General features: G+C 47.1%; 19 non-coding genes across 19 annotated transcripts; all 19 read left to right on the forward strand.

The window, feature by feature from the left end:
- The first annotated feature begins 3,450 nt into the window (after positions 1–3,450).
- TRNAD-GUC (transfer RNA aspartic acid (anticodon GUC)) lies at positions 3,451–3,522 on the forward strand. Its single transcript has one exon. It is a non-coding gene; the product is annotated as a tRNA-Asp (tRNA).
- A 1,413-nt stretch (positions 3,523–4,935) lies between these two features.
- On the forward strand, positions 4,936–5,007 carry TRNAD-GUC (transfer RNA aspartic acid (anticodon GUC)). The gene has a single exon. It is a non-coding gene; the product is annotated as a tRNA-Asp (tRNA).
- Positions 5,008–5,929: 922 nt separating this feature from the next.
- TRNAD-GUC (transfer RNA aspartic acid (anticodon GUC)) lies at positions 5,930–6,001 on the forward strand. The gene has a single exon. It is a non-coding gene; the product is annotated as a tRNA-Asp (tRNA).
- Positions 6,002–7,212: 1,211 nt separating this feature from the next.
- On the forward strand, positions 7,213–7,286 carry TRNAI-AAU (transfer RNA isoleucine (anticodon AAU)). Its single transcript has one exon. It is a non-coding gene; the product is annotated as a tRNA-Ile (tRNA).
- Positions 7,287–7,774: 488 nt separating this feature from the next.
- On the forward strand, positions 7,775–7,848 carry TRNAI-AAU (transfer RNA isoleucine (anticodon AAU)). Its single transcript has one exon. It is a non-coding gene; the product is annotated as a tRNA-Ile (tRNA).
- A 129-nt stretch (positions 7,849–7,977) lies between these two features.
- On the forward strand, positions 7,978–8,049 carry TRNAD-GUC (transfer RNA aspartic acid (anticodon GUC)). Its single transcript has one exon. It is a non-coding gene; the product is annotated as a tRNA-Asp (tRNA).
- A 1,049-nt stretch (positions 8,050–9,098) lies between these two features.
- Positions 9,099–9,172, forward strand: TRNAI-AAU (transfer RNA isoleucine (anticodon AAU)). Its single transcript has one exon. It is a non-coding gene; the product is annotated as a tRNA-Ile (tRNA).
- A 1,122-nt stretch (positions 9,173–10,294) lies between these two features.
- On the forward strand, positions 10,295–10,366 carry TRNAD-GUC (transfer RNA aspartic acid (anticodon GUC)). Its single transcript has one exon. It is a non-coding gene; the product is annotated as a tRNA-Asp (tRNA).
- Positions 10,367–11,084: 718 nt separating this feature from the next.
- On the forward strand, positions 11,085–11,158 carry TRNAI-AAU (transfer RNA isoleucine (anticodon AAU)). The gene has a single exon. It is a non-coding gene; the product is annotated as a tRNA-Ile (tRNA).
- Positions 11,159–11,287: 129 nt separating this feature from the next.
- Positions 11,288–11,359, forward strand: TRNAD-GUC (transfer RNA aspartic acid (anticodon GUC)). The gene has a single exon. It is a non-coding gene; the product is annotated as a tRNA-Asp (tRNA).
- Positions 11,360–12,569: 1,210 nt separating this feature from the next.
- On the forward strand, positions 12,570–12,643 carry TRNAI-AAU (transfer RNA isoleucine (anticodon AAU)). Its single transcript has one exon. It is a non-coding gene; the product is annotated as a tRNA-Ile (tRNA).
- A 129-nt stretch (positions 12,644–12,772) lies between these two features.
- TRNAD-GUC (transfer RNA aspartic acid (anticodon GUC)) lies at positions 12,773–12,844 on the forward strand. Its single transcript has one exon. It is a non-coding gene; the product is annotated as a tRNA-Asp (tRNA).
- Positions 12,845–14,054: 1,210 nt separating this feature from the next.
- TRNAI-AAU (transfer RNA isoleucine (anticodon AAU)) lies at positions 14,055–14,128 on the forward strand. The gene has a single exon. It is a non-coding gene; the product is annotated as a tRNA-Ile (tRNA).
- A 1,250-nt stretch (positions 14,129–15,378) lies between these two features.
- Positions 15,379–15,452, forward strand: TRNAI-AAU (transfer RNA isoleucine (anticodon AAU)). The gene has a single exon. It is a non-coding gene; the product is annotated as a tRNA-Ile (tRNA).
- Positions 15,453–15,581: 129 nt separating this feature from the next.
- Positions 15,582–15,653, forward strand: TRNAD-GUC (transfer RNA aspartic acid (anticodon GUC)). Its single transcript has one exon. It is a non-coding gene; the product is annotated as a tRNA-Asp (tRNA).
- A 1,413-nt stretch (positions 15,654–17,066) lies between these two features.
- Positions 17,067–17,138, forward strand: TRNAD-GUC (transfer RNA aspartic acid (anticodon GUC)). Its single transcript has one exon. It is a non-coding gene; the product is annotated as a tRNA-Asp (tRNA).
- Positions 17,139–18,551: 1,413 nt separating this feature from the next.
- TRNAD-GUC (transfer RNA aspartic acid (anticodon GUC)) lies at positions 18,552–18,623 on the forward strand. Its single transcript has one exon. It is a non-coding gene; the product is annotated as a tRNA-Asp (tRNA).
- A 718-nt stretch (positions 18,624–19,341) lies between these two features.
- On the forward strand, positions 19,342–19,415 carry TRNAI-AAU (transfer RNA isoleucine (anticodon AAU)). Its single transcript has one exon. It is a non-coding gene; the product is annotated as a tRNA-Ile (tRNA).
- Positions 19,416–22,252: 2,837 nt separating this feature from the next.
- Positions 22,253–22,326, forward strand: TRNAI-AAU (transfer RNA isoleucine (anticodon AAU)). Its single transcript has one exon. It is a non-coding gene; the product is annotated as a tRNA-Ile (tRNA).
- The last annotated feature ends 5,224 nt before the right edge of the window (positions 22,327–27,550 follow it).

Here is a 27,550-nt window from a genome sequence, read left to right on the forward strand (position 1 = left end):
TTCAGCGACTGATTTTGTCATCTGGGACCCGTTTTCCCAAAGTCATGAGTTAGAAAACTAAGGAAAAAGGAGGTAAAATCCTAGAGAGAGCGTCAGGAACCTTAAAGGTAGAAAGAAACCAAAGTCTTAAGTCTCCAGAGACTCCATGGAAATAAAGATGGAAATTTAAAAAGAGATCTACAAAAAAAGAAGCCATTAAGTCGTTGCACCGAGAGAACCCACACTTATCCTACCTCAGTTTCCTTAAGGTTTAAGCTGAAAAACTCTGTAGATATCCCCAATCCATGGAGCGAATAGGCCGAAACCACATGCCGAAAGGAGCCCGCTGAGATTGGCCAGGGGAAACAAACGTCCGTACGGGAGATGCCCACGGCCAGAGCCTTATCCAATGGATTCCTGACATTAGTTTGCAGCACAGCATATACCAGAGTCAATAACTTGTAAAGTAGACGGTCAGCGACTGATTTCGTCACCTGGGACCCGTTTGCCCAAAGTCATGAGTTAGTTGCAGCTGAAATGCGGACTGCAGCTTTCCCTCAATCACTGGCGCTACAACAAGGCCCCGTGTAGCCCATGCCTAAGGCCTATGGCTTTTAGATTGCAAACTCTTCCAGGTGCCGTGTTATTTCCTATACTTTCTGATTCCTTCTCTTGTGGAATAAAGTTTCGAATACAGTTCCCAGTTCACAGTCAGCCCTAGCACTCGTGATGTCGCCTCTGACAAGGACAGAGAAAGAGACACCCTTCCCTTTCTCCACACTGCTATCAGTGCCCACGGACAGAGCCTTATTTAATGGATTCCTGACATTAGTTTGCAGCAGAGCATAACGTAGACGTTCAGCGACTGATTTTGTCACCTGGGACCCGTTTTCCCAAAGTCATGAGTTAGAAAACTAAGGAAAAAGGAGGTAAAATCCTAGAGAGAGCGTCAGGAACCTTAAAGGTAGAAAGAAACCAAAGTCTTAAGTCTCCAGAGACTCCATGGAAATAAAGATGGAAATTTAAAAAGAGATCTACAAAAAAAGAAGCCATTAAGTCGTTGCACCGAGAGAACCCACACTTATCCTACCTCAGTTTCCTTAAGGTTTAAATACCTATAGGTACTGCTATCAGTACCTATTCTAAGGACTGGGACACATGTGAGATCCCCACTGGTGTCGGCCGGGGCAGCCGACATGCGCAACATGGCCGGTTAGCTCAGCTGGTTAGAGCGTGGTGCTAATAACGCCAAGGTTGCGGGTTCGATCCCCGTACGGGCCAGTCCGTCTCCTCTTTTTTGACCGTACCAGTCTCAAACTCCTTTTTCTCCCTACTGCCTAGATCTGGTGGGTGGAAATTGCTGCTGTCTTCATTTAAGCAGGTTACCGTGATGGCAAGCACCATACCCATTCCTCGTTAGTATAGTGGTGAGTATCCCCACCTGTCACGCGGGAGACCGGGGTTCGATTCCCCGACGGGGAGGCAATTGTTTTCTTTGTGCACCAAAGAAAACTCAGGAAAAAGGAATCCAAAGTCTTAAGTCTCCAGAGTCTCCAGAGTCTCCATGGAAATAAAGATGGAATTTTAAAAAGAGATCTACAAAAAAAGAAGCCATTAAGTCGTTGCACAGAGAGAACCCACACTTATCCTACCTCAGTTTCCTGAAGGTTTAAGCTGAAAAACTCTGTAGATATCCCCAATCCATGGAGCGAATAGGCCGAAACCACATGCCGAAAGGAGCCCGCTGAGATTGGCCAGGGGAAACAAACGTCCGTACGGGAGATGCCCACGGACAGAGCCTTATTTAATGGATTCCTGACATTAGTTTGCAGCAGAGCATAACGTAGACGTTCAGCGACTGATTTTGTCACCTGGGACCCGTTTTCCCAAAGTCATGAGTTAGAAAACTAAGGAAAAAGGAGGTAAAATCCTAGAGAGAGCGTCAGGAACCTTAAAGGTAGAAAGAAACCAAAGTCTTAAGTCTCCAGAGACTCCATGGAAATAAAGATGGAAATTTAAAAAGAGATCTACAAAAAAAGAAGCCATTAAGTCGTTGCACCGAGAGAACCCACACTTATCCTACCTCAGTTTCCTTAAGGTTTAAGCTGAAAAACTCTGTAGATATCCCCAATCCATGGAGCGAATAGGCCGAAACCACATGCCGAAAGGAGCCCGCTGAGATTGGCCAGGGGAAACAAACGTCCGTACGGGAGATGCCCACGGCCAGAGCCTTATCCAATGGATTCCTGACATTAGTTTGCAGCACAGCATATACCAGAGTCAATAACTTGTAAAGTAGACGGTCAGCGACTGATTTCGTCACCTGGGACCCGTTTGCCCAAAGTCATGAGTTAGTTGCAGCTGAAATGCGGACTGCAGCTTTCCCTCAATCACTGGCGCTACAACAAGGCCCCGTGTAGCCCATGCCTAAGGCCTATGGCTTTTAGATTGCAAACTCTTCCAGGTGCCGTGTTATTTCCTATACTTTCTGATTCCTTCTCTTGTGGAATAAAGTTTCGAATACAGTTCCCAGTTCACAGTCAGCCCTAGCACTCGTGATGTCGCCTCTGACAAGGACAGAGAAAGAGACACCCTTCCCTTTCTCCACACTGCTATCAGTGCCCACGGACAGAGCCTTATTTAATGGATTCCTGACATTAGTTTGCAGCAGAGCATAACGTAGACGTTCAGCGACTGATTTTGTCACCTGGGACCCGTTTTCCCAAAGTCATGAGTTAGAAAACTAAGGAAAAAGGAGGTAAAATCCTAGAGAGAGCGTCAGGAACCTTAAAGGTAGAAAGAAACCAAAGTCTTAAGTCTCCAGAGACTCCATGGAAATAAAGATGGAAATTTAAAAAGAGATCTACAAAAAAAGAAGCCATTAAGTCGTTGCACCGAGAGAACCCACACTTATCCTACCTCAGTTTCCTTAAGGTTTAAATACCTATAGGTACTGCTATCAGTACCTATTCTAAGGACTGGGACACATGTGAGATCCCCACTGGTGTCGGCCGGGGCAGCCGACATGCGCAACATGGCCGGTTAGCTCAGCTGGTTAGAGCGTGGTGCTAATAACGCCAAGGTTGCGGGTTCGATCCCCGTACGGGCCAGTCCGTCTCCTCTTTTTTGACCGTACCAGTCTCAAACTCCTTTTTCTCCCTACTGCCTATAGGTACCTATAGGTACTGCTATCAGTACCTATTCTAAGGACTGGGACACATGTGAGATCCCCACTGGTGTCGGCCGGGGCAGCCGACATGCGCAACATGGCCGGTTAGCTCAGCTGGTTAGAGCGTGGTGCTAATAACGCCAAGGTCGTGGGTTCGATCCCCGTACGGGCCAGTCCGTCTCCTCTTTTTTGACCGTACCAGTCTCAAACTCCTTTTTCTCCCTACTGCCTAGATCTGGTGGGTGGAAATTGCTGCTGTCTTCATTTAAGCAGGTTACCTTGATAGCAAGCACCATACCCATTCCTCGTTAGTATAGTGGTGAGTATCCCCGCCTGTCACGCGGGAGACCGGGGTTCGATTCCCCGACGGGGAGGCAATTGTTTTCTTTGTGCACCAAAGAAAACTCAGGAAAAAGGAATCCAAAGTCTTAAGTCTCCAGAGTCTCCAGAGTCTCCATGGAAATAAAGATGGAATTTTAAAAAGAGATCTACAAAAAAAGAAGCCATTAAGTCGTTGCACAGAGAGAACCCACACTTATCCTACCTCAGTTTCCTGAAGGTTTAAGCTGAAAAACTCTGTAGATATCCCCAATCCATGGAGCGAATAGGCCGAAACCACATGCCGAAAGGAGCCCGCTGAGATTGGCCAGGGGAAACAAACGTCCGTACGGGAGATGCCCACGGACAGAGCCTTATTTAATGGATTCCTGACATTAGTTTGCAGCAGAGCATAACGTAGACGTTCAGCGACTGATTTTGTCACCTGGGACCCTTTTTCCCAAAGTCATGAGTTAGAAAACTAAGGAAAAAGGAGGTAAAATCCTAGAGGGAGCGTAAGGAACCTTAAAGGTAGAAAGAAACCAAAGTCTTAAGTCTCCAGAGACTCCATGGAAATAAAGATGGAAATTTAAAAAGAGATCTACAAAAAAAGAAGCCATTAAGTTGTTGCACCGAGAGAACCCACACTTATCCTACCTCAGTTTCCTTAAGGTTTAAGCTGAAAAACTCTGTAGATATCCCCAATCCATGGAGCGAATAGGCCGAAACCACATGCCGAAAGGAGCCCGCTGAGATTGGCCAGGGGAAACAAACGTCCGTACGGGAGATGCCCACGGCCAGAGCCTTATCCAATGGATTCCTGACATTAGTTTGCAGCACAGCATATACCAGAGTCAATAACTTGTAAAGTAGACGGTCAGCGACTGATTTCGTCACCTGGGACCCGTTTGCCCAAAGTCATGAGTTAGTTGCAGCTGAAATGCGGACTGCAGCTTTCCCTCAATCACTGGCGCTACAACAAGGCCCCGTGTAGCCCATGCCTAAGGCCTATGGCTTTTAGATTGCAAACTCTTCCAGGTGCCGTGTTATTTCCTATACTTTCTGATTCCTTCTCTTGTGGAATAAAGTTTCGAATACAGTTCCCAGTTCACAGTCAGCCCTAGCACTCGTGATGTCGCCTCTGACAAGGACAGAGAAAGAGACACCCTTCCCTTTCTCCAAACTGCTATCAGTACCTATTCTAAGGACTGGGACACATGTGAGATCCCCACTGGTGTCGGCCGGGGCAGCCGACATGCGCAACATGGCCGGTTAGCTCTGCTGGTTAGAGCGTGGTGCTAATAACGCCAAGGTCGCGGGTTCGATCCCCGTACGGGCCAGTCCGTCTCCTCTTTTTTGACCGTACCAGTCTCAAACTCCTTTTTCTCCCTACTGCCTAGATCTGGTGGGTGGAAATTGCTGCTGTCTTCATTTAAGCAGGTTACCGTGATGGCAAGCACCATACCCATTCCTCGTTAGTATAGTGGTGAGTATCCCCGCCTGTCACGCGGGAGACCGGGGTTCGATTCCCCGACGGGGAGGCAATTGTTTTCTTTATGCACCAAAGAAAACTCAGGAAAAAGGAATCCAAAGTCTTAAGTCTCCAGAGTCTCCAGAGACTCCATGGAAATAAAGATGGAATTTTAAAAAGAGATCTACAAAAAAAGAAGCCATTAAGTCGTTGCACAGAGAGAACCCACACTTATCCTATCTCAGTTTCCTGAAGGTTTAAGCTGAAAAACTCTGTAGATATCCCCAATCCATGGAGCGAATAGGCCGAAACCACATGCCGAAAGGAGCCCGCTGAGATTGGCCAGGGGAAACAAACGTCCGTACGGGAGATTCCCACGGACAGAGCCTTATTTAATGGATTCCTGACATTAGTTTGCAGCAGAGCATAACGTAGAAGTTCAGCGACTGATTTTGTCACCTGGGACCCTTTTACCCCAAAGTCATGAGTTAGAAAACTAAGGAAAAAGGAGGTAAAATCCTAGAGGGAGCGTAAGGAACCTTAAAGGTAGAAAGAAACCAAAGTCTTAAGTCTCCAGAGACTCCATGGAAATAAAGATGGAAATTTAAAAAGAGATCTACAAAAAAAAAAGCCATTAAGTTGTTGCACCGAGAGAACCCACACTTATCCTACCTCAGTTTCCTTAAGGTTTAAGTACCTATAGGTACTGCTATCAGTACCTATTCTAAGGACTGGGACACATGTGAGATCCTCACTGGTGTCGGCCAGGGCAGCCGACATGCGCAACATGGCCGGTTAGCTCAGCTGGTTAGAGCGTGGTGCTAATAACGCCAAGGTCGCGGGTTCGATCTCCGTACGGGCCAGTCCGTCTCCTCTTTTTTGACCGTACCAGTCTCAAACTCCTTTTTCTCCCTACTGCCTAGATCTGGTGGGTGGAAATTGCTGCTGTCTTCATTTAAGCAGGTTACCGTGATAGCAAGCACCATACCCATTCCTCGTTAGTATAGTGGTGAGTATCCCCGCCTGTCACGCGGGAGACCGGGGTTCGATTCCCCGACGGGGAGGCAATTGTTTTCTTTGTGCACCAAAGAAAACTCAGGAAAAAGGAATCCAAAGTCTTAAGTCTCCAGAGTCTCCAGAGTCTCCATGGAAATAAAGATGGAATTTTAAAAAGAGATCTACAAAAAAAGAAGCCATTAAGTCGTTGCACAGAGAGAACCCACACTTATCCTACCTCAGTTTCCTGAAGGTTTAAGCTGAAAAACTCTGTAGATATCCCCAATCCATGGAGCGAATAGGCCGAAACCACATGCCGAAAGGAGCCCGCTGAGATTGGCCAGGGGAAACAAACGTCCGTACGGGAGATGCCCACGGACAGAGCCTTATTTAATGGATTCCTGACATTAGTTTGCAGCAGAGCATAACGTAGACGTTCAGCGACTGATTTTGTCACCTGGGACCCTTTTTCCCAAAGTCATGAGTTAGAAAACTAAGGAAAAAGGAGGTAAAATCCTAGAGGGAGCGTAAGGAACCTTAAAGGTAGAAAGAAACCAAAGTCTTAAGTCTCCAGAGACTCCATGGAAATAAAGATGGAAATTTAAAAAGAGATCTACAAAAAAAGAAGCCATTAGATTGTTGCACCGAGAGAACCCACACTTATCCTACCTCAGTTTCCTTAAGGTTTAAGCTAAAAAAACTCTGTAGATATCCCCAATCCATGGAGCGAATAGGCCGAAACCACATGCCGAAAGGAGCCCGCTGAGATTGGCCAGGGGAAACAAACGTCCGTACGGGAGATGCCCACGGCCAGAGCCTTATCCAATGGATTCCTGACATTAGTTTGCAGCACAGCATATACCAGAGTCAATAACTTGTAAAGTAGACGGTCAGCGACTGATTTCGTCACCTGGGACCCGTTTGCCCAAAGTCATGAGTTAGTTGCAGCTGAAATGCGGACTGCAGCTTTCCCTCAATCACTGGCGCTACAACAAGGCCCCGTGTAGCCCATGCCTAAGGCCTATGGCTTTTAGATTGCAAACTCTTCCAGGTGCCGTGTTATTTCCTATACTTTCTGATTCCTTCTCTTGTGGAATAAAGTTTCGAATACAGTTCCCAGTTCACAGTCAGCCCTAGCACTCGTGATGTCGCCTCTGACAAGGACAGAGAAAGAGACACCCTTCCCTTTCTCCACACTGCTATCAGTACCTATTCTAAGGACTGGGACACATGTGAGATCCCCACTGGTGTCGGCCGGGGCAGCCGACATGCGCAACATGGCCGGTTAGCTCAGCTGGTTAGAGCGTGGTGCTAATAACGCCAAGGTCGCGGGTTCGATCCCCGTACGGGCCAGTCCGTCTCCTCTTTTTTGACCGTACCAGTCTCAAACTCCTTTTTCTCCCTACTGCCTAGATCTGGTGGGTGGAAATTGCTGCTGTCTTCATTTAAGCAGGTTACCGTGATGGCAAGCACCATACCCATTCCTCGTTAGTATAGTGGTGAGTATCCCCGCCTGTCACACGGGAGACCGGGGTTCGATTCCCCGACGGGGAGGCAATTGTTTTCTTTATGCACCAAAGAAAACTCAGGAAAAAGGAATCCAAAGTCTTAAGTCTCCAGAGTCTCCAGAGACTCCATGGAAATAAAGATGGAATTTTAAAAAGAGATCTACAAAAAAAGAAGCCATTAAGTCGTTGCACCGAGAGAACCCACACTTATCCTACCTCAGTTTCCTTAAGGTTTAAGTACCTATAGGTACTGCTATCAGTACCTATTCTAAGGACTGGGACACATGTGAGATCCCCACTGGTGTCGGCCGGGGCAGCCGACATGCGCAACATGGCCGGTTAGCTCAGCTGGTTAGAGCGTGGTGCTAATAACGCCAAGGTCGCGGGTTCGATCCCCGTACGGGCCAGTCCGTCTCCTCTTTTTTGACCGTACCAGTCGCAAACTCCTTTTTCTCCCTACTGCCTAGATCTGGTGGGTGGAAATTGCTGCTGTCTTCATTTAAGCAGGTTACCGTGATGGCAAGCACCATACCCATTCCTCGTTAGTATAGTGGTGAGTATCCCCGCCTGTCACGCGGGAGACCGGGGTTCGATTCCCCGACGGGGAGGCAATTGTTTTCTTTGTGCACCAAAGAAAACTCAGGAAAAAGGAATCCAAAGTCTTAAGTCTCCAGAGTCTCCATGGAAATAAAGATGGAATTTTAAAAAGAGATCTACAAAAAAAGAAGCCATTAAGTCGTTGCACAGAGAGAACCCACACTTATCCTACCTCAGTTTCCTGAAGGTTTAAGCTGAAAAACTCTGTAGATATCCCCAATCCATGGAGCGAATAGGCCGAAACCACATGCCGAAAGGAGCCCGCTGAGATTGGCCAGGGGAAACAAACGTCCGTACGGGAGATGCCCACGGACAGAGCCTTATTTAATGGATTCCTGACATTAGTTTGCAGCAGAGCATAACGTAGACGTTCAGCGACTGATTTTGTCACCTGGGACCCTTTTTCCCAAAGTCATGAGTCTCCATGGAAATAAAGATGGAATTTTAAAAAGAGATCTACAAAAAAAGAAGCCATTAAGTCGTTGCACAGAGAGAACCCACACTTATCCTACCTCAGTTTCCTGAAGGTTTAAGCTGAAAAACTCTGTAGATATCCCCAATCCATGGAGCGAATAGGCCGAAACCACATGCCGAAAGGAGCCCGCTGAGATTGGCCAGGGGAAACAAACGTCCGTACGGGAGATGCCCACGGACAGAGCCTTATTTAATGGATTCCTGACATTAGTTTGCAGCAGAACATAACGTAGACGTTCAGCGACTGATTTTGTCACCTGGGACCCTTTTTCCCAAAGTCATGAGTTAGAAAACTAAGGAAAAAGGAGGTAAAATCCTAGAGGGAGCGTAAGGAACCTTAAAGGTAGAAAGAAACCAAAGTCTTAAGTCTCCAGAGACTCCATGGAAATAAAGATGGAAATTTAAAAAGAGATCTACAAAAAAAGAAGCCATTAAGTTGTTGCACCGAGAGAACCCACACTTATCCTACCTCAGTTTCCTTAAGGTTTAAGTACCTATAGGTACTGCTATCAGTACCTATTCTAAGGACTGGGACACATGTGAGATCCCCACTGGTGTCGGCCGGGGCAGCTGACATGCGCAACATGGCCGGTTAGCTCAGCTGGTTAGAGCGTGGTGCTAATAACGCCAAGGTCGCGGGTTCGATCCCCGTACGGGCCAGTCCGTCTCCTCTTTTTTGACCGTACCAGTTTCAAACTCCTTTTTCTCCCTACTGCCTAGATCTGGTGGGTGGAAATTGCTGCTGTCTTCATTTAAGCAGGTTACTGTGATGGCAAGCACCATACCCATTCCTCGTTAGTATAGTGGTGAGTATCCCAGCCTGTCACGCGGGAGACCGGGGTTCGATTCCCCGACGGGGAGGCAATTGTTTTCTTTATGCACCAAAGGAAACTCAGGAAAAAGGAATCCAAAGTCTTAAGTCTCCAGAGTCTCCAGAGACTCCATGGAAATAAAGATGGAATTTTAAAAAGAGATCTACAAAAAAAGAAGCCATTAAGTCGTTGCACAGAGAGAACCCACACTTATCCTATCTCAGTTTCCTGAAGGTTTAAGCTGAAAAACTCTGTAGATATCCCCAATCCATGGAGCGAATAGGCCGAAACCACATGCCGAAAGGAGCCCGCTGAGATTGGCCAGGGGAAACAAACGTCCGTACGGGAGATGCCCACGGACAGAGCCTTATTTAATGGATTCCTGACATCAGTTTGCAGCAGAGCATAACGTAGACGTTCAGCGACTGATTTTGTCACCTGGGACCCTTTTTCCCAAAGTCATGAGTTAGAAAACTAAGGAAAAAGGAGGTAAAATCCTAGAGGGAGCGTAAGGAACCTTAAAGGTAGAAAGAAACCAAAGTCTTAAGTCTCCAGAGACTCCATGGAAATAAAGATGGAAATTTAAAAAGAGATCTACAAAAAAAGAAGCCATTAAGTCGTTGCACCGAGAGAACCCACACTTATCCTACCTCAGTTTCCTTAAGGTTTAAGTACCTATAGGTACTGCTATCAGTACCTATTCTAAGGACTGGGACACATGTGAGATCCCCACTGGTGTCGGCCGGGGCAGCCGACATGCGCAACATGGCCGGTTAGCTCAGCTGGTTAGAGCGTGGTGCTAATAACGCCAAGGTCGCGGGTTTGATCCCCGTACGAGCCAGTCCGTCTCCTCTTTTTTGACCGTACCAGTCTCAAACTCCTTTTTCTCCCTACTGCCTAGATCTGGTGGGTGGAAATTGCTGCTGTCTTCATTTAAGCAGGTTACCGTGATGGCAAGCACCATACCCATTCCTCGTTAGTATAGTGGTGAGTATCCCCGCCTGTCACGCGGGAGACCGGGGTTCGATTCCCCGACGGGGAGGCAATTGTTTTCTTTGTGCACCAAAGAAAACTCAGGAAAAAGGAATCCAAAGTCTTAAGTCTCCAGAGTCTCCAGAGTCTCCATGGAAATAAAGATGGAGTTTTAAAAAGAGATCTACAAAAAAAGAAGCCATTAAGTCGTTGCACAGAAAGAACCCACACTTATCCTACCTCAGTTTCCTGAAGGTTTAAGCTGAAAAACTCTGTAGATATCCCCAATCCATGGAGCGAATAGGCCGAAACCACATGCCGAAAGGAGCCCGCTGAGATTGGCCAGGGGAAACAAACGTCCGTACGGGAGATGCCCACGGACAGAGCCTTATTTAATGGATTCCTGACATTAGTTTGCAGCAGAGCATAACGTAGACGTTCAGCGACTGATTTTGTCACCTGGGACCCGTTTTCCCAAAGTCATGAGTTAGAAAACTAAGGAAAAAGGAGGTAAAATCCTAGAGAGAGCGTCAGGAACCTTAAAGGTAGAAAGAAACCAAAGTCTTAAGTCTCCAGAGACTCCATGGAAATAAAGATGGAAATTTAAAAAGAGATCTACAAAAAAAGAAGCCATTAAGTCGTTGCACCGAGAGAACCCACACTTATCCTACCTCAGTTTCCTTAAGGTTTAAGTACCTATAGGTACTGCTATCAGTACCTATTCTAAGGACTGGGACACATGTGAGATCCCCACTGGTGTCGACCGGGGCAGCCGACATGCGCAACATGGCCGGTTAGCTCAGCTGGTTAGAGCGTGGTGCTAATAACGCCAAGGTCGCGGGTTCGATCCCCGTACGGGCCAGTCCGTCTCCTCTTTTTTGACCGTACCAATCTCAAACTCCTTTTTCTCCCTACTGCCTAGATCTGGTGGGTGGAAATTGCTGCTGTCTTCATTTAAGCAGGTTACCGTGATGGCAAGCACCATACCCATTCCTCGTTAGTATAGTGGTGAGTATCCCCGCCTGTCACGCGGGAGACCGGGGTTCGATTCCCTGACGGGGAGGCAATTGTTTTCTTTGTGCACCAAAGAAAACTCAGGAAAAAGGAATCCAAAGTCTTAAGTCTCCAGAGTCTCCAGAGTCTCCATGGAAATAAAGATGGAATTTTAAAAAGAGATCTACAAAAAAAGAAGCCATTAAGTTGTTGCACCGAGAGAACCCACACTTATCCTACCTCAGTTTCCTGAAGGTTTAAGCTGAAAAACTCTGTAGATATCCCCAATCCATGGAGCGAATAGGCCGAAACCACATGCCGAAAGGAGCCCGCTGAGATTGGCCAGGGGAAACAAACGTCCGTACGGGAGATGCCCACGGACAGAGCCTTATTTAATGAATTCCTGACATTAGTTTGCAGCAGAGCATAACGTAGACGTTCAGCGACTGATTTTGTCACCTGGGACCCTTTTTCCCAAAGTCATGAGTTAGAAAACTAAGGAAAAAGGAGGTAAAATCCTAGAGGGAGCGTAAGGAACCTTAAAGGTAGAAAGAAACCAAAGTCTTAAGTCTCCAGAGACTCCATGGAAATAAAGATGGAAATTTAAAAAGAGATCTACAAAAAAAGAAGCCATTAAGTTGTTGCACCGAGAGAACCCACACTTATCCTACCTCAGTTTCCTTAAGGTTTAAGCTGAAAAACTCTGTAGATATCCCCAATCCATGGAGCGAATAGGCCGAAACCACATGCCGAAAGGAGCCCGCTGAGATTGGCCAGGGGAAACAAACGTCCGTACGGGAGATGCCCACGGCCAGAGCCTTACCCAATGGATTCCTGACATTAGTTTGCAGCACAGCATATACCAGAGTCAATAACTTGTAAAGTAGACGGTCAGCGACTGATTTCGTCACCTGGGACCCGTTTGCCCAAAGTCATGAGTTAGTTGCAGCTGAAATGCGGACTGCAGCTTTCCCTCAATCACTGGCGCTACAACAAGGCCCCGTGTAGCCCATGCCTAAGGCCTATGGCTTTTAGATTGCAAACTCTTCCAGGTGCTGTGTTATTTCCTATACTTTCTGATTCCTTCTCTTGTGGAATAAAGTTTCGAATACAGTTCCCAGTTCACAGTCAGCCCTAGCACTCGTGATGTCGCCTCTGACAAGGACAGAGAAAGAGACACCCTTCCCTTTCTCCACACTGCTATCAGTACCTATTCTAAGGACTGGGACACATGTGAGATCCCCACTGGTGTCGGCCGGGGCAGCCGACATGCGCAACATGGCCGGTTAGCTCAGCTGGTTAGAGCGTGGTGCTAATAACGCCAAGGTCGCGGGTTCGATCCCCGTACGGGCCAGTCCGTCTCCTCTTTTTTGACCGTACCAGTTTCAAACTCCTTTTTCTCCCTACTGCCTAGATCTGGTGGGTGGAAATTGCTGCTGTCTTCATTTAAGCAGGTTACTGTGATGGCAAGCACCATACCCATTCCTCGTTAGTATAGTGGTGAGTATCCCCGCCTGTCACGCGGGAGACCGGGGTTCGATTCCCCGACGGGGAGGCAAATGTTTTCTTTATGCACCAAAGAAAACTCAGGAAAAAGGAATCCAAAGTCTTAAGTCTCCAGAGTCTCCAGAGACTCCATGGAAATAAAGATGGAATTTTAAAAAGAGATCTACAAAAAAAGAAGCCATTAAGTCGTTGCACAGAGAGAACCCACACTTATCCTATCTCAGTTTCCTGAAGGTTTAAGCTGAAAAACTCTGTAGATATCCCCAATCCATGGAGCGAATAGGCCGAAACCACATGCCGAAAGGAGCCCGCTGAGATTGGCCAGGGGAAACAAACGTCCGTACGGGAGATGCCCACGGACAGAGCCTTATTTAATGGATTCCTGACATTAGTTTGCAGCAGAGCATAACGTAGACGTTCAGCGACTGATTTTGTCACCTGGGACCCTTTTTCCCAAAGTCATGAGTTAGAAAACTAAGGAAAAAGGAGGTAAAATCCTAGAGGGAGCGTAAGGAACCTTAAAGGTAGAAAGAAACCAAAGTCTTAAGTCTCCAGAGACTCCATGAAAATAAAGATGGAAATTTAAAAAGAGATCTACAAAAAAAGAAGCCATTAAGTTGTTGCACCGAGAGAACCCACACTTATCCTACCTCAGTTTCCTTAAGGTTTAAGCTGAAAAACTCTGTAGATATCCCCAATCCATGGAGCGAATAGGCCGAAACCACATGCCGAAAGGAGCCCGCTGAGATTGGCCAGGGGAAACAAACGTCCGTACGGGAGATGCCCACGGCCAGAGCCTTATCCAATGGATTCCTGACATTAGTTTGCAGCACAGCATATACCAGAGTCAATAACTTGTAAAGTAGACGGTCAGCGACTGATTTCGTCACCTGGGACCCGTTTGCCCAAAGTCATGAGTTAGTTGCAGCTGAAATGCGGACTGCAGCTTTCCCTCAATCTTTGGTGCTACAACAAGGCCCCGTGTAGCCCATGCCTAAGGCCTATGGCTTTTAGATTGCAAACTCTTCCAGGTGCCGTGTTATTTCCTATACTTTCTGATTCCTTCTCTTGTGGAATAAAGTTTCGAATACAGTTCCCAGTTCACAGTCAGCCCTAGCACTCGTGATGTCGCCTCTGACAAGGACAGAGAAAGAGACACCCTTCCCTTTCTCCACACTGCTATCAGTACCTATTCTAAGGACTGGGACACATGTGAGATCCCCACTGGTGTCGGCCGGGGCAGCCGACATGCGCAACATGGCCGGTTAGCTCAGCTGGTTAGAGCGTGGTGCTAATAACGCCAAGGTCGCGGGTTCGATCCCCGTACGGGCCAGTCCGTCTCCTCTTTTTTGACCGTACCAGTCGCAAACTCCTTTTTCTCCCTACTGCCTAGATCTGGTGGGTGGAAATTGCTGCTGTCTTCATTTAAGCAGGTTACCGTGATGGCAAGCACCATACCCATTCCTCGTTAGTATAGTGGTGAGTATCCCCGCCTGTCACGTGGGAGACCGGGGTTCGATTCCCCGACGGGGAGGCAATTGTTTTCTTTGTGCACCAAAGAAAACTCAGGAAAAAGGAATCCAAAGTCTTAAGTCTCCAGAGTCTCCATGGAAATAAAGATGGAATTTTAAAAAGAGATCTACAAAAAAAGAAGCCATTAAGTCGTTGCACAGAGAGAACCCACACTTATCCTACCTCAGTTTCCTGAAGGTTTAAGCTGAAAAACTCTGTAGATATCCCCAATCCATGGAGCGAATAGGCCGAAACCACATGCCGAAAGGAGCCCGCTGAGATTGGCCAGGGGAAACAAACGTCCGTACGGGAGATGCCCACGGACAGAGCCTTATTTAATGGATTCCTGACATTAGTTTGCAGCAGAGCATAACGTAGACGTTCAGCGACTGATTTTGTCACCTGGGACCCTTTTTCCCAAAGTCATGAGTCTCCATGGAAATAAAGATGGAATTTTAAAAAGAGATCTACAAAAAAAGAAGCCATTAAGTCGTTGCACAGAGAGAACCCACACTTATCCTACCTCAGTTTCCTGAAGGTTTAAGCTGAAAAACTCTGTAGATATCCCCAATCCATGGAGCGAATAGGCCGAAACCACATGCCGAAAGGAGCCCGCTGAGATTGGCCAGGGGAAACAAACGTCCGTACGGGAGATGCCCACGGACAGAGCCTTATTTAATGGATTCCTGACATTAGTTTGCAGCAGAACATAACGTAGACGTTCAGCGACTGATTTTGTCACCTGGGACCCTTTTTCCCAAAGTCATGAGTTAGAAAACTAAGGAAAAAGGAGGTAAAATCCTAGAGGGAGCGTAAGGAACCTTAAAGGTAGAAAGAAACCAAAGTCTTAAGTCTCCAGAGACTCCATGGAAATAAAGATGGAAATTTAAAAAGAGATCTACAAAAAAAGAAGCCATTAAGTTGTTGCACCGAGAGAACCCACACTTATCCTACCTCAGTTTCCTTAAGGTTTAAGTACCTATAGGTACTGCTATCAGTACCTATTCTAAGGACTGGGACACATGTGAGATCCCCACTGGTGTCGGCCGGGGCAGCCGACATGCGCAACATGGCCGGTTAGCTCAGCTGGTTAGAGCGTGGTGCTAATAACGCCAAGGTCGCGGGTTCGATCCCCGTACGGGCCAGTCCGTCTCCTCTTTTTTGACCGTACCAGTTTCAAACTCCTTTTTCTCCCTACTGCCTAGATCTGGTGGGTGGAAATTGCTGCTGTCTTCATTTAAGCAGGTTACTGTGATGGCAAGCACCATACCCATTCCTCGTTAGTATAGTGGTGAGTATCCCCGCCTGTCACGCGGGAGACCGGGGTTCGATTCCCCGACGGGGAGGCAAATGTTTTCTTTATGCACCAAAGAAAACTCAGGAAAAAGGAATCCAAAGTCTTAAGTCTCCAGAGTCTCCAGAGACTCCATGGAAATAAAGATGGAATTTTAAAAAGAGATCTACAAAAAAAGAAGCCATTAAGTCGTTGCACAGAGAGAACCCACACTTATCCTATCTCAGTTTCCTGAAGGTTTAAGCTGAAAAACTCTGTAGATATCCCCAATCCATGGAGCGAATAGGCCGAAACCACATGCCGAAAGGAGCCCGCTGAGATTGGCCAGGGGAAACAAACGTCCGTACGGGAGATGCCCACGGACAGAGCCTTATTTAATGGATTCCTGACATTAGTTTGCAGCAGAGCATAACGTAGACGTTCAGTGACTGATTTTGTCACCTGGGACCCTTTTTCCCAAAGTCATGAATTAGAAAACTAAGGAAAAAGGAGGTAAAATCCTAGAGGGAGCGTAAGGAACCTTAAAGGTAGAAAGAAACCAAAGTCTTAAGTCTCCAGAGACTCCATGGAAATAAAGATGTAAATTTAAAAAGAGATCTACAAAAAAAGAAGCCATTAAGTTGTTGCACCGAGAGAACCCACACTTATCCTACCTCAGTTTCCTTAAGGTTTAAGCTGAAAAACTCTGTAGATATCCCCAATCCATGGAGCGAATAGGCCGAAACCACATGCCGAAAGGAGCCCGCTGAGATTGGCCAGGGGAAACAAACGTCCGTACGGGAGATGCCCACGGCCAGAGCCTTATCCAATGGATTCCTGACATTAGTTTGCAGCACAGCATATACCAGAGTCAATAACTTGTAAAGTAGACGGTCAGCGACTGATTTCGTCACCTGGGACCCGTTTGCCCAAAGTCATGAGTTAGTTGCAGATGAAATGCGGACTGCAGCTTTCCCTCAATCTTTGGCGCTACAACAAGGCCCCGTGTAGCCCATGCCTAAGGCCTATGGCTTTTAGATTGCAAACTCTTCCAGGTGCCGTGTTATTTCCTATACTTTCTGATTCCTTCTCTTGTGGAATAAAGTTTCGAATACAGTTCCCAGTTCACAGTCAGCCCTAGCACTCGTGATGTCGCCTCTGACAAGGACAGAGAAAGAGACACCTTTCCCTTTCTCCACACTGCTATCAGTACCTATTCTAAGGACTGGGACACATGTGAGATCCCCATTGGTGTCGGCCGGGGCAGCCGACATGCGCAACATGGCCGGTTAGCTCAGCTGGTTAGAGCGTGGTGCTAATAACGCCAAGGTCGCGGGTTCGATCCCTGTACGGGCCAGTCCGTCTCCTCTTTTTTGACCGTACCAGTCTCAAACTCCTTTTTCTCCCTACTGCCTAGATCTGGTGGGTGGAAATTGCTGCTGTCTTCATTTAAGCAGGTTACCGTGATGGCAAGCATCATACCCATTCCTCGTTAGTATAGTGGTGAGTATCCCCGCCTGTCACGCGGGAGACCGGGGTTCGATTCCCCGACGGGGAGGCAATTGTTTTCTTTGTGCACCAAAGAAAACTCAGGAAAAAGGAATCCAAAGTCTTAAGGCTCCAGAGTCTCCAGAGTCTCCATGGAAATAAAGATGGAATTTTAAAAAGAGATCTACAAAAAAAGAAGCCATTAAGTCGTTGCACAGAGAGAACCCACACTTATCCTACCTCAGTTTCCTGAAGGTTTAAGCTGAAAAACTCTGTAGATATCCCCAATCCATGGAGCGAATAGGCCGAAACCACATGCCGAAAGGAGCCCGCTGAGATTGGCCAGGGGAAACAAACGTCCGTACGGGAGATGCCCACGGACAGAGCCTTATTTAATGGATTCCTGACATTAGTTTGCAGCAGAGCATAACGTAGACGTTCAGCGACTGATTTTGTCACCTGGGACCCTTTTTCCCAAAGTCATGAGTTAGAAAACAAAGGAAAAAGGAGGTAAAATCCTAGAGGGAGCGTAAGGAACCTTAAAGGTAGAAAGAAACCAAAGTCTTAAGTCTCCAGAGACTCCATGGAAATAAAGATGGAAATTTAAAAAGAGATCTACAAAAAAAGAAGCCATTAAGTTGTTGCACCGAGAGAACCCACACTTATCCTACCTCAGTTTCCTTAAGGTTTAAGCTGAAAAACTCTGTAGATATCCCCAATCCATGGAGCGAATAGGCCGAAACCACATGCCGAAAGGAGCCCGCTGAGATTGGCCAGGGGAAACAAACGTCCGTACGGGAGATGCCCACGGCCAGAGCCTTATCCAATGGATTCCTGACATTAGTTTGCAGCACAGCATATACCAGAGTCAATAACTTGTAAAGTAAACGGTCAGCGACTGATTTCGTCACCTGGGACCCGTTTGCCCAAAGTCATGAGTTAGTTGCAGCTGAAATGCGGACTGCAGCTTTCCCTCAATCACTGGCGCTACAACAAGGCCCCGTGTAGCCCATGCCTAAGGCCTATGGCTTTTAGATTGCAAACTCTTCCAGGTGCCGTGTTATTTCCTATACTTTCTGATTCCTTCTCTTGTGGAATAAAGTTTCGAATACAGTTCCCAGTTCACAGTCAGCCCTAGCACTCGTGATGTCGCCTCTGACAAGGACAGAGAAAGAGACACCCTTCCCTTTCTCCACACTGCTATCAGTACCTATTCTAAGGACTGGGACACATGTGAGATCCCCACTGGTGTCGGCCGGGGCAGCCGACATGCGCAACATGGCCGGTTAGCTCAGCTGTTTAGAGCGTGGTGCTAATAACGCCAAGGTCGCGGGCTCGATCCCCGTACGGGCCAGTCCGTCTCCTCTTTTTTGACCGTACCAGTCTCAAACTCCTTTTTCTCCCTACTGCCTAGATCTGGTGGGTGGAAATTGCTGCTGTCTTCATTTAAGCAGGTTACCGTGATGGCAAGCACCATACCCATTCCTCGTTAGTATAGTGGTGAGTATCCCCGCCTGTCATGCGGGAGACCGGGGTTCGATTCCCCGACGGGGAGGCAATTGTTTTCTTTGTGCACCAAAGAAAACTCAGGAAAAAGGAATCCAAAGTCTTAAGTCTCCAGAGTCTCCAGAGACTCCATGGAAATAAAGATGGAATTTTAAGAAGAGATCTACAAAAAAAGAAGCCATTAAGTCGTTGCACAGAGAGAACCCACACTTATCCTACCTCAGTTTCCTGAAGGTTTAAGCTGAAAAACTCTGTAGATATCCCCAATCCATGGAGCGAATAGGCCGAAACCACATGCCGAAAGGAGCCCGCTGAGATTGGCCAGGGGAAACAAACGTCCGTACGGAAGATGCCCACGGACAGAGCCTTATTTAATGGATTCCTGACATTAGTTTGCAGCAGAGCATAACGTAGACGTTCAGCGACTGATTTTGTCACCTGGGACCCGTTTTCCCAAAGTCATGAGTTAGAAAACTAAGGAAAAAGGAGGTAAAATCCTAGAGAGAGCGTCAGGAACCTTAAAGGTAGAAAGAAACCAAAGTCTTAAGTCTCCAGAGACTCCATGGAAATAAAGATGGAAATTTAAAAAGAGATCTACAAAAAAAGAAGCCATTAAGTCGTTGCACCGAGAGAACCCACACTTATCCTACCTCAGTTTCCTTAAGGTTTAAGTACCTATAGGTACTGCTATCAGTACCTATTCTAAGGACTGGGACACATGTGAGATCCCCACTGGTGTCGGCCGGGGCAGCCGACATGCGCAACATGGCCGGTTAGCTCAGCTGGTTAGAGCGTGGTGCTAATAACGCCAAGGTCGCGGGTTCGATCCCCGTACGGGCCAGTCCGTCTCCTCTTTTTTGACCGTACCAATCTCAAACTCCTTTTTCTCCCTACTGCCTAGATCTGGTGGGTGGAAATTGCTGCTGTCTTCATTTAAGCAGGTTACCGTGATGGCAAGCACCATACCCATTCCTCGTTAGTATAGTGGTGAGTATCCGCGCCTGTCACGCGGGAGACCGGGGTTCGATTCCCCGACGGGGAGGCAATTGTTTTCTTTGTGCACCAAAGAAAACTCAGGAAAAAGGAATCCAAAGTCTTAAGTCTCCAGAGTCTCCAGAGTCTCCATGGAAATAAAGATGGAATTTTAAAAAGAGATCTACAAAAAAAGAAGCCATTAAGTCGTTGCACAGAGAGAACCCACACTTCTCCTACCTCAGTTTCCTGAAGGTTTAAGCTGAAAAACTCTGTAGATATCCCCAATCCATGGAGCGAATAGGCCGAAACCACATGCCGAAAGGAGCCCGCTGAGATTGGCCAGGGGAAACAAACGTCCGTACGGGAGATGCCCACGGACAGAGCCTTATTTAATGGATTCCTGACATTAGTTTGCAGCAGAGCATAACGTAGACGTTCAGCGACTGATTTTGTCACCTGGGACCCGTTTTCCCAAAGTCATGAGTTAGAAAACTAAGGAAAAAGGAGGTAAAATCCTAGAGGGAGCGTAAGGAAAGTTAAAGGTAGAAAGAATCCAAAGTCTTAAGTCTCCAGAGACTCCATGGAAATAAAGATGGAATTTTTTAAAAAGAGATCTACAAAAAAAGAAGCCATTAAGTCGTTGCACCGAGAGAACCCACACTTATCCTACCTCAGTTTCCTTAAGGTTTAAGCTGAAAAACTCTGTAGATATCCCCAATCCATGGAGCGAATAGGCCGAAACCACATGCCGAAAGGAGCCCGCTGAGATTGGCCAGGGGAAACAAACGTCCGTACGGGAGATGCCCACGGCCAGAGCCTTATCCAATGGATTCCTGACATTAGTTTGCAGCACAGCATATACCAGAGTCAATAACTTGTAAAGTAGACGGTCAGCGACTGATTTCGTAACCTGGGACCCGTTTGCCCAAAGTCATGAGTTAGTTGCAGCTGAAATGCGGACTGCAGCTTTCCCTCAATCACTGGCGCTACAACAAGGCCCCGTGTAGCCCATGCCTAAGGCCTATGGCTTTTAGATTGCAAACTCTTCCAGGTGCCGTGTTATTTCCTATACTTTCTGATTCCTTCTCTTGTGGAATAAAGTTTCGAATACAGTTCCCAGTTCACAGTCAGCCCTAGCACTTGTGATGTCGCCTCTGACAAGGACAGAGAAAGAGACACCCTTCCCTTTCTCCACACTGCTATCAGTACCTATTCTAAGGACTGGGACACATGTGAGATCCCCACTGGTGTCGGCCGGGGCAGCCGACATGCGCAACATGGCCGGTTAGCTCAGCTGGTTAGAGCGTGGTGCTAATAACGCCAAGGTCGCGGGTTCGATCCCCGTACGGGCAAGTCCGTCTCCTCCTTTTTGACCGTACCAGTCTCAAACTCCTTTTTCTCCCTACTGCCTAGATCTGGTGGGTGGAAATTGCTGCTGTCTTCATTTAAGCAGGTTACCGTGATGGCAAGCACTATACCCATTCCTCGTTAGTATAGTGGTGAGTATCCCCTCCTGTCACGCGGGAGACCGGGGTTCGATTCCCTGAGGGGGAGGCAATTGTTTTCTTTGTGCACCAAAGAAAACTCAGGAAAAGGGAATCCAAAGTCTTAAGTCTCCAGAGTCTCCAGAGACTCCATGGAAATAAAGATGGAATTTTAAAAAGAGATCTACAAAAAAAGAAGCCATTAAGTCGTTGCACAGAGAGAACCCACACTTATCCTACCTCAGTTTCCTGAAGGTTTAAGCTGAAAAACTCTGTAGATATCCCCAATCCATGGAGCGAATAGGCCGAAACCACATGCCGAAAGGAGCCCGCTGAGATTGGCCAGGGGAAACAAACGTCCGCACGGGAGATGCCCACGGACAGAGCCTTATTTAATGGATTCCTGACATTAGTTTGCAGCAGAGCATAACGTAGACGTTCAGCGACTGATTTTGTCACCTGGTACCCGTTTTCCCAAAGTCATGAGTTAGAAAACTAAGGAAAAAGGAGGTAAAATCCTAGAGGGAGCGTAAGGAACCTTAAAGGTAGAAAGAAACCAAAGTCTTAAGTCTCCAGAGACTCCATGGAAATAAAGATGGAAATTTAGAAAGAGATCTACAAAAAAAGAAGCCATTAAGTCGTTGCACCGAGAGAACCCACACTTATCCTACCTCAGTTTCCTTAAGGTTTAAGCTGAAAAACTCTGTAGATATCCCCAATCCATGGAGCGAATAGGCCGAAACCACATGCCGAAAGGAGCCCGCTGAGATTGGCCAGGGGAAACAAACGTCCGTACGGGAGATGCCCACGGACAGAGCCTTATTTAATGAATTCCTGACATTAGTTTGCAGCAGAGCATAACGTAGACGTTCAGCGACTGATTTTGTCACCTGGGACCCGTTTTCCCAAAGTCATGAGTTAGAAAACTAAGGAAAAAGGAGGTAAAATCCTAGAGAGAGCGTCAGGAACCTTAAAGGTAGAAAGAAACCAAAGTCTTAAGTCTCCAGAGACTCCATGGAAATAAAGATGGAAATTTAAAAAGAGATCTACAAAAAAAGAAGCCATTAAGTCGTTGCACCGAGAGAACCCACACTTATCCTACCTCAGTTTCCTTAAGGTTTAAGTACCTATAGGTACTGCTATCAGTACCTATTCTAAGGACTGGGACACATGTGAGATCCCCACTGGTGTCGGCCGGGGCAGCCAACATGCGTAACATGGCCGGTTAGCTCAGCTGGTTAGAGCGTGGTGCTAATAACGCCAAGGTCGCGGGTTCGATCCCCGTACGGGCCAGTCCGTCTCCTCTTTTTTGACCGTACCAGTCTCAAACTCCTTTTTCTCCCTACTGCCTAGATCTGGTGGGTGGAAATTGCTGCTGTCTTCATTTAAGCAGGTTACCGTGATGGCAAGCACCATACCCATTCCTCGTTAGTATAGTGGTGAGTATCCCCGCCTGTCACACGGGAGACCGGGGTTCGATTCCCTGACGGGGAGGCAATTGTTTTCTTTGTGCACCAAAGAAAACTCAGGAAAAAGGAATCCAAAGTCTTAAGTCTCCAGAGTCTCCAGAGTCTCCATGGAAATAAAGATGGAATTTTAAAAAGAGATCTACAAAAAAAGAAGCCATTAAGTCGTTGCACAGAGAGAACCCACACTTATCCTACCTCAGTTTCCTGAAGGTTTAAGCTGAAAAACTCTGTAGATATCCCCAATCCATGGAGCGAATAGGCCGAAACCACATGCCGAAAGGAGCCCGCTGAGATTGGCCAGGGGAAACAAACGTCCGTACGGGAGATGCCCACGGACAGAGCCTTATTTAATGGATTCCTGACATTAGTTTGCAGCAGAGCATAACGTAGACGTTCAGCGACTGATTTTGTCACCTGGGACCCTTTTTCCCAAAGTCATGAGTTAGAAAACTAAGGAAAAAGGAGGTAAAATCCTAGAGGGAGCGTAAGGAACCTTAAAGGTAGAAAGAAACCAAAGTCTTAAGTCTCCAGAGACTCCATGGAAATAAAGATGGAAATTTAAAAAGAGATCTACAAAAAAAGAAGCCATTAAGTTGTTGCACCGAGAGAACCCACACTTATCCTACCTCAGTTTCCTTAAGGTTTAAGCTGAAAAACTCTGTAGATATCCCCAATCCATGGAGCGAATAGGCCGAAACCACATGCCGAAAGGAGCCCGCTGAGATTGGCCAGGGGAAACAATCGTCCGTACGGGAGATGCCCACGGCCAGAGCCTTATCCAATGGATTCCTGACATTAGTTTGCAGCACAGCATATACCAGAGTCAATAACTTGTAAAGTAGATGGTCAGCGACTGATTTCGTCACCTGGGACCCGTTTGCCCAAAGTCATGAGTTAGTTGCAGCTGAAATGCGGACTGCAGCTTTCCCTCAATCACTGGCGCTACAACAAGGCCCCGTGTAGCCCATGTCTAAGGCCTATGGCTTTTAGATTGCAAACTCTTCCAGGTGCCGTGTTATTTCCTATACTTTCTGATTCCTTCTCTTGTGGAATAAAGTTTCGAATACAGTTCCCAGTTCACAGTCAGCCCTAGCACTCGTGATGTCGCCTCTGACAAGGACAGAGAAAGAGACACCCTTCCCTTTCTCCACACTGCTATCAGTACCTATTCTAAGGACTGGGACACATGTGAGATCCCCACTGGTGTCGGCCGGGGCAGCCGACATGCGCAACATGGCCGGTTAGCTCAGCTGGTTAGAGCGTGGTGCTAATAACGCCAAGGTCGCTGGTTCGATCCCTGTACGGGCCAGTACCCATTCCTCGTTAGTGTAGTGGTTAGTATCCCCGCCTGTCCCGCGGGAGACCGGGGTTCGATTCCCTGAGGGGGAGGCAATTGTTTTCTTTGTGCACCAAAGAAAACTCAGGAAAAGGGAATCCAAAGTCTTAAGTCTCCAGAGTCTCCAGAGTCTCCATGGAAATAAAGATGGAATTTTAAAAAGAGATCTACAAAAAAAGAAGCCATTAAGTCGTTGCACCGAGAGAACCCACACTTATCCTACCTCAGTTTCCTGAAGGTTTAAGCTGAAAAACTCTGTAGATATCCCCAATCCATGGAGCGAATAGGCCGAAACCACATGCCGAAAGGAGCCCGCTGAGATTGGCCAGGGGAAACAAACGTCCGTACGGGAGATGCCCACGGACAGAGCCTTATTTAATGGATTCCTGACATTAGTTTGCAGCAGAGCATAACGTAGACGTTCAGCGACTGATTTTATCACCTGGGACCCGTTTTCCCAAAGTCATGAGTTAGAAAACTAAGGAAAAAGGAGGTAAAATCCTAGAGGGAGCGTAAGGAACCTTAAAGGTAGAAAGAAATCAAAGTCTTAAGTCTCCAGAGACTCCATGGAAATAAAGATGGAAATTTAAAAAGAGATCTAAAAAAAAAAGAAGCCATTAAGTCGTTGCACCGAGAGAACCCACACTTATCCTACCTCAGTTTCCTGAAGGTTTAAGCTGAAAAACTCTGTAGATATCCCCAATCCATGGAGCGAATAGGCCGAAACCACATGCCGAAAGGAGCCCGCTGAGATTGGCCAGGGGAAACAAACGTCCGCACGGGAGATGCCCACGGACAGAGCCTTATTTAATGGATTCCTGACATCAGTTTGCAGCAGAGCATAACCCACACTTATCCTACCTCAGTTTCCTTAAGGTTTAAGCTGAAAAACTCTGTAGATATCCCCAATCCATGGAGCGAATAGGCCGAAACCACATGCCGAAAGGAGCCCGCTGAGATTGGCCAGGGGAAACAAACGTCCGTACGGGAGATGCCCACGGCCAGAGCCTTATCCAATGGATTCCTGACATTAGTTTGCAGCACAGCATATACCAGAGTCAATAACTTGTAAAGTAGACGGTCAGCGACTGATTTCGTCACCTGGGACCCGTTTGCCCAAAGTCATGAGTTAGTTGCAGCTGAAATGCGGACTGCAGCTTTCCCTCAATCACTGGCGCTACAACAAGGCCCCGTGTAGCCCATGCCTAAGGCCTATGGCTTTTAGATTGCAAACTCTTCCAGGTGCCGTGTTATTTCCTATACTTTCTGATTCCTTCTCTTGTGGAATAAAGTTTCGAATACAGTTCCCAGTTCACAGTCAGCCCTAGCACTCGTGATGTCGCCTCTGACAAGGACAGAGAAAGAGACACCCTTCCCTTTCTCCACACTGCTATTAGTACCTATTCTAAGGACTGGGACACATGTGAGATCCCCACTGGTGTCGGCCGGGGCAGCCGACATGCGCAACATGGCCGGTTAGCTCAGCTGGTTAGAGCGTGGTGCTAATAACGCCAAGGTCGCGGGCTCGATCCCCGTACGGGCCAGTCCGTCTCCTCTTTTTTGACCGTACCAGTCTCAAACTCCTTTTTCTCCCTACTGCCTAGATCTGGTGGGTGGAAATTGCTGCTGTCTTCATTTAAGCAGGTTACCGTGATGGCAAGCACCATACCCATTCCTCGTTAGTATAGTGGTGAGTATCCCCGCCTGTCACGCGGGAGACCGGGGTTCAATTCCCCAACGGGGAGGCAATTGTTTTCTTTGTGCACCAAAGAAAACTCAGGAAAAAGGAATCCAAAGTCTTAAGTCTCCAGAGTCTCCAGAGTCTCCATGGAAATAAAGATGGAATTTTAAAAAGAGATCTACAAAAAAAGAAGCCATTAAGTCGTTGCACAGAGAGAACCCACACTTATCCTACCTCAGTTTCCTGAAGGTTTAAGCTGAAAAACTCTGTAGATATCCCCAATCCATGGAGCGAATAGGCCGAAACCACATGCCGAAAGGAGCCCGCTGAGATTGGCCAGGGGAAACAAACGTCCGTACGGGAGATGCCCACGGACATAGCCTTATTTAATGGATTCCTGACATTAGTTTGCAGCAGAGCATAACGTAGACGTTCAGCGACTGATTTTGTCACCTGGGACCCGTTTTCCCAAAGTCATGAGTTAGAAAACTAAGGAAAAAGGAGGTAAAATCCTAGAGAGAGCGTCAGGAACCTTAAAGGTAGAAAGAAACCAAAGTCTTAAGTCTCCAGAGACTCCATGGAAATAAAGATGGAAATTTAAAAAGAGATCTACAAAAAAAGAAGCCATTAAGTCGTTGCACCGAGAGAACCCACACTTATCCTACCTCAGTTTCCTTAAGGTTTAAGTACCTATAGGTACTGCTATCAGTACCTATTCTAAGGACTGGGACACATATGAGATCCCCACTGGTGTCGGCCGGGGCAGCCGACATGCGCAACATGGCCGGTTAGCTCAGCTGGTTAGAGCGTGGTGCTAATAACGCCAAGGTCGCTGGTTCGATCCCCGTACTGGCCAGTCCGTCTCCTCTTTTTTGACCGTACCAGTCTCAAACTCCTTTTTCTCCCTACTGCCTAGATCTGGTGGGTGGAAATTGCTGCTGTCTTCATTTAAGCAGGTTACCGTGATGGCAAGCACCATACCCATTCCTCGTTAGTATAGTGGTGAGTATCCCCGCCTGTCACGCCGGAGACCGGGGTTCGATTCCCCGACGGGGAGGCAATTGTTTTCTTTGTGCACCAGAGAAAACTCAGGAAAAAGGAATCCAAAGTCTTAAGTCTCCAGAGTCTCCAGAGTCTCCATGGAAATAAAGATGGAATTTTAAAAAGAGATCTACAAAAAAAGAAGCCATTAAGTCGTTGCACAGAGAGAACCCACACTTATCCTACCTCAGTTTCCTGAAGGTTTAAGCTGAAAAACTCTGTAGATATCCCCAATCCATGGAGCGAATAGGCCGAAACCACATGCCGAAAGGAGCCCGCTGAGATTGGCCAGGGGAAACAAACGTCCGCACGGGAGATGCCCACGGACAGAGCCTTATTTAATGGATTCCTGACATTAGTTTGCAGCAGAGCATAACGTAGACGTTCAGCGACTGATTTTGTCACCTGGTACCCGTTTTCCCAAAGTCATGAGTTAGAAAACTAAGGAAAAAGGAGGTAAAATCCTAGAGGGAGCGTAAGGAACCTTAAAGGTAGAAAGAAACCAAAGTCTTAAGTCTCCAGAGACTCCATGGAAATAAAGATGGAAATTTAGAAAGAGATCTACAAAAAAAGAAGCCATTAAGTCGTTGCACCGAGAGAACCCACACTTATCCTACCTCAGTTTCCTTAAGGTTTAAGCTGAAAAACTCTGTAGATATCCCCAATCCATGGAGCGAATAGGCCGAAACCACATGCCGAAAGGAGCCCGCTGAGATTGGCCAGGGGAAACAAACGTCCGTACGGGAGATGCCCACGGACAGAGCCTTATTTAATGAATTCCTGACATTAGTTTGCAGCAGAGCATAACGTAGACGTTCAGCGACTGATTTTGTCACCTGGGACCCGTTTTCCCAAAGTCATGAGTTAGAAAACTAAGGAAAAAGGAGGTAAAATCCTAGAGAGAGCGTCAGGAACCTTAAAGGTAGAAAGAAACCAAAGTCTTAAGTCTCCAGAGACTCCATGGAAATAAAGATGGAAATTTAAAAAGAG

This window comes from Hyla sarda, unplaced genomic scaffold, assembly GCF_029499605.1.
Source record: "Hyla sarda isolate aHylSar1 unplaced genomic scaffold, aHylSar1.hap1 scaffold_1075, whole genome shotgun sequence".
In the NCBI taxonomy this organism is placed as follows: Eukaryota; Metazoa; Chordata; class Amphibia; order Anura; family Hylidae; genus Hyla; species Hyla sarda.